Here is a 12,757-nt window from a genome sequence, read left to right on the forward strand (position 1 = left end):
AGGGAGCTTTACCGAGGAGGGGACATTTGAATCAAGCCTTGGAGCTCAGAAAGCAGAGGGAGTGGGAAGGGCATTCCAAGGGGAGAGAACACCTGGCTAAAGACCTAGAGACCAGCAGGGTGGGGTGTGCGCAGGGACAGTTGGGAGGTGACTGCAGGTCTGATGGGAGGGGCTTAAAGGGCAGAAGTGGATGGTGGGGCTGTGACCAGTGTACCTCTAGGGATCCCCAAGGGTTCTGAGAAACTCACTTCCTGGAAGTTCCCTCTACATTTGTCAACTCAGAACACCCCCTCCCCCCAACCGGTTCTCCCTTCTGTAATCAGGAGCTCTGTGCGGTGACACCTGATGGCAGTGTTTGGTAGGCACAGCAAAGGAAAGCACATAGACTCTGGAAGGCCTGTGACCTGTGGTTTTACAATTAAATCGCCCCAGCAAGATGTGTGACCTTGGCAGCCAGGATCACGAGTCCCTCAACTTGGTTTTCTAATCCATAAAGTAGGGACGACTTTAGCTTCAGAACTCCAGAATTTTCCAAGGCTGGTGTAGAAAACCTGGCAAGCTGGAGTCTTTCCCTGTTCCTAGACCTCCGGTCTAGACACCCTGGCCCTAGCTGTTTGTTATCTCTCCACATAACCTCTCTTCTTACCTTTGTGACCAATGACATGGGTCCTGGATGCCCTCCTTGGAGAAACACTTGACATTTGCCCCCTACCCTGCTCCTGTGGGTGTCAGCCTGGCCTGGCTATGGCCAATCTTTCTTGACATCACCGATCCTAGAACACGCCAGTCTGTCCTCTTGCTCTTTCTGGTTCTCCAGGCCACACTGGTTCTTGTCTACATTGCAGTCCTCTGTCACCGAGCTAAGGGGATGAGAGGCTGGCTGGCCCTGCGAGGCCCCAGGCTCACTTTGCAGCTGAGAGTAGATGGAAGAGTGGGTTCAGGCTGTCTGGGAGACCAGTTGTCTCTGTATGGGGTTTATAGCAAGAACCCCTCAGCCTATGGGGAAAGGTATGGCAGAGAGCAGGGAGGCTTAGCTGAGCCCTGGCTGATTGGCTGTGTACAGGGTTCTGTTCCTCCTGTGCCTCAGACAATTAACCAATCTGGAAAGAAGATCCCTAAGGAAGGCCTGTTCTAGTCCTTACCAGGGCTCTGTCCAATGCAAAGGTCTGAGATGTTGCCTCGGTGGCAATGAAGGGGACATCAGGGAAGCCAGTCTTAGGCAACTCCACCCCCAAGGCTCTGGACACTTACCACCCCTTCTGAAGGATTTACAATGGGCCGAATTCATTTGCATGGCAAAATTGGCTTGGGCATCCAAGTGTTGCAGGACTAGTGTAACATTGCGAAGAACAAGCAGCCAGGAGGAAGGTTATAGCTGACAGAGAAGGAGCAGATCACCGCCTACCGCACCTCTGCCAACCACCCCTCTGCCGGAGTGTGATGGGATGCTTGCTTGCTCGGAGTGTGCTGGGGTTGGGGGCAGCAATGCCAACACCTAGGAGGTGGCAGCCTGCCAGAGATATGGGTGGGATCTTGCTTCTGCTATCTTTTTCTCTACGGGGGTTAGAAGTCCTTTACTATCTCAGAACACCTCCCTGCTTGCCTTACCCTGTCCACAGGTTATCTCTCTGCTTACTCTTGGGACCTGATAGCACAGGAGTTCCAGAGCTACTGTCGGTACACCTGTCTATTTACTTCACCTATCTATTCCAGATCTATCATCAATCTACCAACCTGACATCCATCCATCCATTCACCCACCTGCTCATCAGTCCACTCGCACACTCAACTGTCTACCTGCCCACCCATCCCACCGACTCGCCATCTGTTTACCAGACTATCTGCCCACCCATGCACTCATTCATTCTCCCATATACCCACCCACCCAGCAGTCTGCTCATCAATCTACCCATGCTCACTTCCATCTAGCTAGCAGAAACATATTGGGCACTGTTGATGATGTACGGGTGCAGAGCCAGGCGTGTCTCTGTGTGGCAGCTTTGTTTTCTATAAGGATCACAGGGTGTGTCTCCCAGGGTTGGGTGTGTCTCCCAGGATTGACCCTGGTCCAGGGAAGAGCAGTGAGAGAGTTTTCTGCAGTCTATTCTTTTAGGCAGCAGCAGGGAAGGTGAGGGCCAATAAAGCAGAGGTAATTCCCCCAAAGAAATCACCGTTGTAGGAGGACTGGTGCTGTGGTCCCTTGGAGCCCGTGCCATGTTATGGGGACGTGTGCGGGGCTCTGCTTGAATAGAATTAGGTCTGTCATGCCTCTCCCTGGGCTTCACACTGAAGGAGCCGAGGCCTGGGAAGGTTAGAGGATTGTCCAGAACCACATTGCAGTACAGACAGGGTTGAGCCTCCCAATACTGGAAGTCTCCAAAGGCTTGGAACTTGATTTCTTACCATCTCCCTGCCTCTAGAAGCAAGGCTACTGCCTAGCTCCGTGTGTGTATGTATGTGTGAGGCCAAGGTATACAGCTTGGAGGGAGATGGGCTTAACTCCAAGGGGGCTCCTCAGAGCTTTGGGCTGTTCTGATTCCCTCACTTATGCCTATTGGTGAGTAGGCATGGGCCCGGTGATACAGGACATCTCAGGGGATGGTGGAGGGAGGAGTTACCCACATGGCTTCGGACGGAAGCCTGAGCAGAGCATTCCTGGCTGTGCTGTGGGAGACACCAAGGGTGTTCAGCCTCAGAACAGAAGGATGGCTCCTCTGGATGCTCCTCTGGGGACTAGGAGGACTGGGATCCCAGGATAGAAATGGCTTCATGTGGTCCTATATAGTTGGATAGGAGTCAAAGTCTATCACAGGTGCCTTGGGGAAGCGCATTTGGTCACTTCTCATTGTGGTGGCCAGTCCCATAGTCTAAGCACGTTTTCTGGTGGCAATCCATGCCATTAAATGTACGAAGAGCCTGGTGTGGTTGGCATAGGGGTAGGGGATAAAAGATTCAAAAGAGGAGTTAAAGGAAGGATGAGAGATGGAAGCAAGCCTTGTGCAGTGGAGGCCTTTGCAACATTTCAGGGCTATGTCTGAATCCAGGTGCTGGCCATTCCACTCCGCTTGACCTCAGGTGAGTCACCGGACATCTCAGAGGCTGGCCTGAAAATCCATAGGAACAGAAAGTCTTTTTAAAAAAATTTTCCCCTTTCAAAATGTTTTTGTCAAGCCAGGCGGTGGTGTTACACGCCTTTAATCCTAGCACTGGGGAGGCAGAGGCAGGCAGATTTTTGAGTTCGAGGCCAGCCTGGTCTACAGAGTGAGTTCCAGGACAGCCAGGGCTATACAGAGAAACCCTGTCTCAGAAAAAATAAATGTTTTTGTCTGTGAAATCAAGGCCAGCCTGGGCTACATAGTAAGACCTTCTCAAATTGAAACAAAACCAGAAAAAAAAACCAGTTTGATTTTAAATTGAAAATTAAATTATAATCTCTAATACGTATCTCATGACTGGTAAGTGTTCCTCACAGCAAGCTCATGAGGCAGGCTATTTCACTTTTTAAAATAACCTTTTTATCTTGGAATGATTTTAGACTTCAGGAAAGATGCAAATATAGCTGAGAGCTCTCCTCTCAATGTTTCATTGGGCTATCATAGTACACTTGTCAAACCAGACACCAACCTAACTCATTAGGTCCTTTAACTCACTGACACCCCACCTCCCAGATGAGGCTTTGAAAGACCCGAATTCAACTCCCAGCACCCACATCTGGCAGCGCGCAACTGTCTGTAACCCCAGCTGCAGGGGCTCTGACACATCTATCCTCCTCACTCACACACAGACATATGCATGTATCCATAAGTAAATAACAATAAAATAGTTTAAAAAGAATGCTGGCTTGGCATGGTTGCTTAACTCATTCCAGAAAACCTGGGCAGGGCCTAGGCCACAGCCTCTGACGGGTGTCCCACTGCCTGACAGGGTATTAGCTGGAAGTGACATCAAAGGACACAGATTGCTTTACCTCAGTGCTTACCAGCTGCACATAGTAGATGATCAACAAAGCACCCTGCTTTGGGTAGGAGATTAGTTCAGACATCTGAAGGAGCTTTTCCAAATCTAGAACTCTGGGATTCTAAAAGGAATAGCCTTTCACCGGGCTTCCTGCCTCTACCGAGAGACCTTTAACACCAGTCTGTGTCCTGCATTCAGTAGGTCCTCAACGGATTATTCGTTCATATCTCTACCCATATTGCCCCTCTCTCTATTTTTACTTCCGTTTCTTATTTTACTTTGCTACATAGTGTTTTTTTTCTAGTTGACTCAGATCCTTGAGGGCTGTATGCAAGTGTGTACATACATGTTTCTGTTTGTGTATATGCATGAGTGTACATGTATGTGTGTGTGTGTGTTGTGTGTGCACTGTGTTTATGTATGCGGGTATATGAATGGTGGTACTTCCGATCTATCACTGATGGTGCCAATGATTTAGTGACTGGTCCCCTGTCTGCCTGGGAACCTCCCTTAGACTTCCCTTTTTAGAGAAGTCCTGTGTTTCTTTCTTTGTTTAGTTGACAAGATGCAGAGTACCTACAGGGTGGTGAGTCCCCTCCTGGGCATGTGCGTGTTTAAATACCTAGCCTATGCTGTCAGACAGGCTGAAGACTTGACCAAATACTCAGCCTGAGAGACCTTAGGTTAGCAGTAAGAGTCTCCTGGGGTGAGACCCAGAATCTCCACCCTAATTCTTTCCACTAAGTCTGCATTCTGTCAAGTTAGTACCCTACCAGGCAGGTCCCTGGCCTCTGTGGATGTGGGTATGGCCCCTTGGAGACACCCAAGGCTTCTGAATCAGAAACTCAGCTCCTCATTTGGCTCCTTGCCAGCCTCGAGCATAGTGACTGCCACCTGGGAAAGCCCATAGAACTGCAGTGGCACCCAGCATTCTCTTACACTTCTGTCTTGGCCCCTGATGGCCAGCAGTATGAGTATGGGGTCTGAATCTACTCACATGCAGAGGAATGGCTGAGGGGGGCACAGGGTCTGTTCCAAGGAGGATCACACCCAGAGCTGACCCAAGAAGGTCTTGTAATCAGTTGAACTGTGGTCCTTAAAAGGTTATGTCCAAAAGTCAGTGCCTGTGAATGAGACCTTGTATGGATAAGTCTTTGTGAATGTAGTTAAGACCCTTGAGATGACATCATGCTGAACTCTGACTCCAGGGAGCTGCTTCCTTTGTAGGAGATGTGGGAGAGGGGAAGCATTGGGACACCTCAGGCAGAGAGTGGACGTATGCAGCTATGAGTTAGGGATACCGAGTTCGGGCGTCAGTTGTGACAGAAGCCATGTCTGCCTCATGCTTGTGGAAATTTGGTGTAGCAGCCGCAGGACATCTATGTTTGTCAGTTTTTGTCATTGTGACAAAATATTTTGAGGCGGAAGGGTCTGTTTTAGCTTGTAGTTCTAGCGGCTTCAGCCCATGTTCACATCGTCCATTGCTTCTGGGCCCACATGTAGTGAGGCAGACATAGCTGGGAGCACAGGCTATCTCAGAGAGGACAGGGGCAGAGAGTGGTGAGAGGAGCCTGGGGACCTTTCTAGGGTGGTCCCCACGACGCACAGTCACCTGCTCCTTCCACTGAACCCTAACTTCTGGTCTTCACCACCTTCCTCATCTCACTATGTCACAAAGCACCAGTGGCTAGCCTAATTACCTTTCTCAAAAGTCTGCAGCTGACCTTTAACCTTGAGCCTTTCAGTTGTGCTTAACCACAGCGACACGGTACAGTACCTTTCTCCATTTCTTCATCCGCTGATACCAGCAGGAGTTTCAGCAGCCTCATAGAACATGACACCATCCAGCCCGGCATCTCCACCCAGAGAAATCTCCCTGGCGCACTACCACCAGATGCTAGCCAGTCTAGCAAACCTAGCTATTCTTCCATCCTTGGTCCTCATTTCCCTATCTGTACTGAAGAGTTGGTAAGCTTATCTTTTTTTGGAGACAAAGTCTCATTAAGTAGCTCTGGCTGGAACTCTCTATGTAGAGCAGGCTGACCCCAAACTCACAGAGCTCACAGAGATCTGCCTGCCTTTGCCTCTTCCCAAGTGTTGGGATCAAAAGTGTGTGCCACCAGGGCGCCCTGGCTTTGGAAAGCTTACAAGAAGGTTCCAGGGATGGGGAATGTAGCTCAGTTAGAGTGCCTATCTAGCACATACAAAACCCCATGTCAGATCTCCAGGACCCCATAACCAGGTCTGTTAGGATCCCCCAGCATCTCCAACCTCACTGCAGCAGAATGTCTGGGCTGGAGCTCTGGCAGGCGTGTGTTTTTAAGTCCTTTGTGGTTGAGAATCACATGTTCCTTCCACACAGAAGGTTCAAGGTTATCCTTAGCTACACAGTGAGTTTGAGGCTAGCCTGGGCTATGTGAGATTCTGTCTTTTTTTTTTTTCTTTCAAGAAAACAATCTAGGTTTTTTTTTTTTAAATGAGAATCTTTTTTTTTATTGAAAAGGGAAGTAAAAACACTTTATGATAAAATTAAAGATTTACATGGAAAATATTTCAGGTAAAATAGAAGAGATACATAGAAAAACACGTTAAACTTGACAATTTTCATGGAAAATTAAAGAGTAAAGTGGTAGACATGTAAAACATTGCTAAATTAATTGAAATATGAAATAGAAACATTTTATGATAGAATTGAAGATTTACATGGAAAATATTTCTGATAAAATTGGAGAAAAATGTAGAAAAAGTGTTAGAATTGAAGATTATCATGGAAAATTTTACATAGATATAATAATGGTAGGCATAAAAGTATTCCTAAGTTGATTGAAAGTAGAATTATAATGCTGGGCAGTGGTGGCACACGCCTTTAATCCCAGTGCTTGGGAGACAGAGGCAGGCAGATTTCTGAGTTCGAGGCCAGACTGGTCTACAGAGTGAGTTCCAGGACAACCAGGGCTACACAGAGAAACCCCATCTCAAAAACAAACAAACAAAAAAAATAAAAAGAAAGTGGAATTATAAAATTTTCTGATAAATTTGAAGATTTACATGGAAAATATTTCTGATAAAATTGAAGAAATATATAGAAAAACATGTTAAAATTAAAGATTATCATAGAAAGTATACAGATAAAATGATAGGCATAAGGATAATTCAAAGTTGATTGAAGGTGAAATTATGAACATTTTCAGATAAAATTGAAGATTTACATGGAAAATATTTCTGGAAAAATTAAAAAAATATATAGAAAAACACATTAAAATTGATTATTTTATGGAAATTTTTACATATAACATGGTGGATATAAAAACTCTAAATTAATTGAAGGTGGAATTAGAAATATTTGTGATAAAAATCAAAGATTTACATTGAAAAATTTTCTGATAAAATAGAGGAAATATATAGAACGACATTAAAATTGAAGATTATCATGAAAAATAATTCAGATAAAATGGTAGACATAAAAAATTACTAAATTAATTAAAAGGGGAATTACAAACATTTTTTGATAAAATTGAAGATTTACATGAGAAATATTTCTGTTAGTGTATGTCTTTTTATTGGGGAGTTGAGTCCATTGTTGTTAAGAGATGTTAAGGAATAGTGATTGTGCTTCCTGTTATTTTTATGTTTGTGTGGGTATCTTCATTTGAGTTTGTTGGAAGAAGATTACTTTCTTGCCCCTGGTGCAAATGGCAGCAGGAAGCGAGATTCTGTCTTACTACAGTAGCAGCACTCTCCTCAAACCTTTCAGGCTCCTAGTCTGGGGCTGTGGAAGCACTTGCCCCTTCCCAATAGCATGCTGGGCTCCACATCCTCAAAGGGACCAGGACTACACACAGGAACCCTGTGGGACACTGGGGTCCCTTCTCACCCCATCAAGTGCTATTTCTCAGAGACTTGGTTATATGGATGGGGAGCACTTGGAAGCATTCCTTGGTGTCAGTAGACTAGGGAGGCTCGCAGGAGGTCCTTGGCTCTGCAGAGCTCTGACCTTTCCCCTCCTTCACATCCTATCATCCTCTCCTTTCCTTCTGCCTGAGGTGGGAGGGCAACTGATGGGACTCACACTGCACACAGTGCGCTGTCCTACTGTGGTCTGCCCTGGGAGCCTTGGATCTCACTGTGGCTCAGGCAACAGTGTTTATCCCCGTGGTGATGCTCAACCCCAGAGGATTTAAGAATACACCCCTGCCAGAGCTGCACCACAGATATTCTGATGCAGAAGGGCTGGGAGCGCCTTTGGCCTGTCTATGGGGTCCCCAGTGTATCCCTCATTCCCATGCTGGAATACGCGCTTTTCGTTCTTGCCCAGCGAGATGCCTTCTTGGGGGCAGGCAGGTCTTTTCAGCACTGCAGCCCTGGCAAGCCTCCACAGGCTCCCGAGGCGCCGCTTATCTTTTAAAGAGGAAAGCAAAGAGAGAGTCAGAGGCAGGATGTACCTCGGGCTGCCCGAGGGTGCTTGGGAGACAGGTGATTGGGATGGTAAAAGTCAGGGGTGTCAGGTAGCAACTGAGGCCTCCCCAAATTCTTCCCAAGCCTCTTACAGCAGTCCACTGTGTGGCTGGAGCCAAATGGAGGCTGCAGAGAGGGACAAGCAAGGCACGGTTTTATCAGAGTAAGAGCTTCTTCACAAGGTACTGGAATGTGAACTGGCTCAAAGTTCTATCTATCTATCTATCTATCTATCTATCTATCTATCTATCTATCTATCTATCTATCTATCCTGGCTGGTTTTGTGTGTCAACTTAACACAGGTTGGAGTTATCACAGAGCAAGGAGCTTCAGTTGGGGAAGTGCTTCCATGAGATCCAGCTGTGGGGCATTTTCTCAATTAGAGATCAAGGGGGGAGGGCCCCTTAAGGGTGGTGCCATCTCTGGGCTGGTAGTCTTAGGTTCTATAAGAAAGTGGACTGAGCAAGCCAGGGGAAGCAAGCCAGTAAGAAACATCCCTCCATGGCCTCTGCATCAGATCCTGCTTCCTGACCTGCTTGAGTTCCAGTCCTGACTTTCTTTGGTGATGAACAGCTGTGTGTAAGTATAAGTGGAATAAACCCTTTCCTCCCCAACTTGCTTCTTGGTCATGATGTTTGTGCAGGAATAGAAACCCTGACCAAGACACTATATCTATGAAGTCAGGATATTGTGATATATTTTTTATTAATTTGTTTTATATATACATATATGTATACACACATATACATATAGTTTATGTGTGTGGCTATAAGTCTGGAGGTTAGAGGGTAACTTGTGAAAGTGGGTTCTCTCTCCTGTTTGGGCTCTGGGTCTCAGACTCAGGTCCTGGCTTTTGGTGGCTGGTACCTTTATTGGCTGAGCCCTCAACAACTGGTGAATCAGAAAGTTTCATCTCCTTCAAAACTGAGCATATGTCTTAAGAGCACTGGCTGCTGTCACAGAGGGTCTGGGGTCGATGCCCAGCATCCACATGTCATCACACAACTGTCTCTAACTCTAGTTCCAGGGGATCCGATGCCCTCTTCTGACTTCCATAGGTACCATGAATTTATGTGATGCGCAGACATACATGCAGGCAAAACACTCATATACATAAAACAAAAATAAATAATCTTTAAAAAAAATCCACACTTAATACTGGCAGTGAGATCATCAGCACCAGCAGTTCCTCCTCCTCTGATTAACTACAGCAGGAGCAAGAAGTGCTGTACTAATGCTCTGCTAATTTATTTCACTCCCACAGTCACCCAGAGACAAGAGACCAGTACTATATCATCCCACTCCCAAACCAACCCAACCAGAGTTCAGCTACTGTACTGGCTTCCAGTGTATGTGCTGTGTGTGTGTGTGTGTGTGTGTGTGTGTGTGAGAGAGAGAGAGAGAGAGAGAGAGAGAGAGAGAGGCCTTTGTCCCTGAGCTCCAGAGGAGAGTGTTTGGGGGGGAATGGATGGGAGTCCCCAGGAGGCCTGGGGGATGGAGCAGGGAGGGGGACAGGGTCCATTAATGCTGCCCTCCTGGGAGGTGTAGATAAGTGGCCCCAGGGGGCTGTGCTGAGGACCCTCTAACTAGCTTGTTGCCATGGGGATGCTGGCTGTGACTATAGGCCTAGAAGTCCAGCATGGGCCTGTTCTTCTTGGCAGGTGGAGACCTCCAACTGGGGCATATTCATTAATATGGGAAGGGAACTGAGAGGCCCCACGACCACTGTCTGTCTGTCTGCCTGCCTTCCTGCCTGCCTGTCTGTCTATCCATTATTTAAAGCAAAGCTCTTGCTTTCTTTCTCATCCTTTCAGAAAAGATGTCTGCATGTCAGTGAAAATGGTGTCTCCATTTCTAGACACTAGAGGGACAGCAGGTCTCTGCCAGAAGGTACCTAGGCCAAGAGAGAAACACACCAGGCCACACAGCCTTACCCTGTTCCAGACAATACAGCCTCCTTCACCCAGAGGCCTGAGCCTTTTTGGTTCTGCAGACACTGAGTACTTTGTCCTGAGGAACAGCAATGCCCAGGAATCAGGATACAGGAGATCTGAGCTTATATTCAATTTTGAAACTTTTTAGTTTTACAAACATTACCTACTAAGGAGAAGCCTGGACAAACCCCAGGGACTTTGTCAGGTAGTGGCATTCCATTGCCGTTTGTCCACATTGTTTCTTCTGTTCCCCCCCACCCCCATTTGCTAGCTTCATTGGAAGCTCTCCTCAGGCTAACAGGCAATTTCATCTGGAAACCCCTTGACACAAACCTGTCACCTTCACCCAGCAAACAGTGACAGAATCCCACTGACCTCGGTCATCGGAAGCTCAGTCATCCTCACCTCTTTCTGCCCTATCATTAAATATGTGAGTGTGGAAAAGTACACCCAGGGAGAACAGAGGCGACATGGTAGGGGCCTTTTCTTGGCTATATAGCTTTAGAGCCACAAGAGTGATGGTTGTTGAATGCCTGTGGCATGGAGTAAGTTATTTTACTTAATTGGCCTGTTTCCTTCTATGCCAGGGAGTTTACCTCTCCTAAGGCTGTTGGAAGGACCGACTGAAATTCCAGCAGTGCAGTACTGGGTCCCTAGCGGTGACTCAGAAAATGGTGACAGTAATTGTGAGGTTTTCTCTTTTGTGTATGAAGAAACTGAAGGTCAGAGAAAGAAAGGGACCTGCTTAAAGTCACAGCTCAAGAGTAGTGAAGCTGCAGGATGGGACCGTAAATATGGGAATGAACTCCCACCTCCTCTTCCTGTCCGGACCTGACAACACCACACCGGATGGAAGCTGCACAGTGGGGCACCACAGCCAACACAACTGGTTCCCGGAAACCTGACTGGGGTGGCAAGGGCATGAAGAAAGGACAGGAACACAGACAACACATAGCAAGGTTGGCATCAGGTGGGCGGGCTGTGTTTGCTCTGATGGTGCAGCGACACAGCCGTGGAGGAGGGGGAGTCTCTGTAGGAGGCCTCTGTAGGCAGGCAGCCTCAGGCTGTAAACATCCAGGAAGAAGCTGATGTGGACGCCTTCTGTACTGTCAACCTTTCAGTGTGGACACAGGGGAAGCTTTACCAGTTCCCATGGGGTCTGGGGCGTTGGCCCTTGTCAATAAGACAATTCTCTTAGGACTTCATCCACTCCTGGCACTCAAGGCTTCCTCTGCCCCCACAGTGGTAGCAGGTAGCAGAGACGCCCTTTCCTTGAAACCAGAGATTGAGTCATGATACCGTGGGATCAGTTCACCCCAGGACAAGAACCCTGGGCAGGTCAAGGGACATCACACTGAGCTTGAGATCCCAGGCTTCAGGGTGAGGGATAAGGGTACCATGCAATCCACTGTTGAAGAATAGCATTGGAAGTCCTGAAATTGATTTGTACATTATAAACACCAAGACCCCACTCTGTCTTGAAAAACAAAAACCAAAAATAAAATAAAATAAAATAAAATTGAAATCTCACTAAGGCAGGAGGCCCTGGGTTCCATCCCATGCACCAAATAAACCAGTGTGGTGGTACACACTTACAATTTCAGCGCCCATGAAGTAGGAAGATCCAAAGTTTAAGGTCAGGTGCTAAAGAAATGGCTCAGTGGTTCCGAGTGTTTGCTCCACAATCCTGAGAACAGAGTTCAGTTCCCAGCACCCTTGCGACTAGCTGGGCATCCCTGCAACTGCCTGTAATCCTGGCTCAGAGTTGGGGCAGAGACAGGAGGAGTTCTAGGGCTTGCTGGCTTCCAGCCTGGATGAGAAAATTTGAGCCCCAGATTCAGGGAAGAGACCCTGCCTCAAAGGAATGGATAGAAAGTGGTAAAGGAAGACACCTGACATTTTCCCCCAACCTCACCCTGCACACAGGCAGGCACCTGCCCCCACATGTGTACACATACCCTCCCACACACATGTGTACACATACCCTCCCACACACATGTGTACACATACCCTCCCACACACATGTGTACACATACCCTCCCACACACAAATAATTAAGCAATTAAAGATCAAGGTCATTCTGAGCAATATAAGGAGTTGTAGGCCAACCTAAATGAGACAGCCAGTCAGACAGAGACAGAGAGAATGAGAATGGAAGGAAAGAAGATTTATTTAAAGAATATTAGTAGTCTAATAATTGGTTCCCCTAAGCACCAACAGCACACAGCTTCCCAAGTGCAAATAGACCATTCTCCAGGACAGACTGTGATTTAGGTTATAAATTAGATGTTAATCTGTCTATCTATCTATCTATCTATCTATCTATCTATCTATCTATCTATCTATCTATCATCTGTTTATCTTTTGGGGCAAGGTTTCTCTGTGTAGCCCTGGCTGTCCTGGAACTTATT

Source organism: Apodemus sylvaticus, chromosome 10 (genome assembly GCF_947179515.1).
Source record: "Apodemus sylvaticus chromosome 10, mApoSyl1.1, whole genome shotgun sequence".
Classification (NCBI taxonomy): Eukaryota; Metazoa; Chordata; class Mammalia; order Rodentia; family Muridae; genus Apodemus; species Apodemus sylvaticus.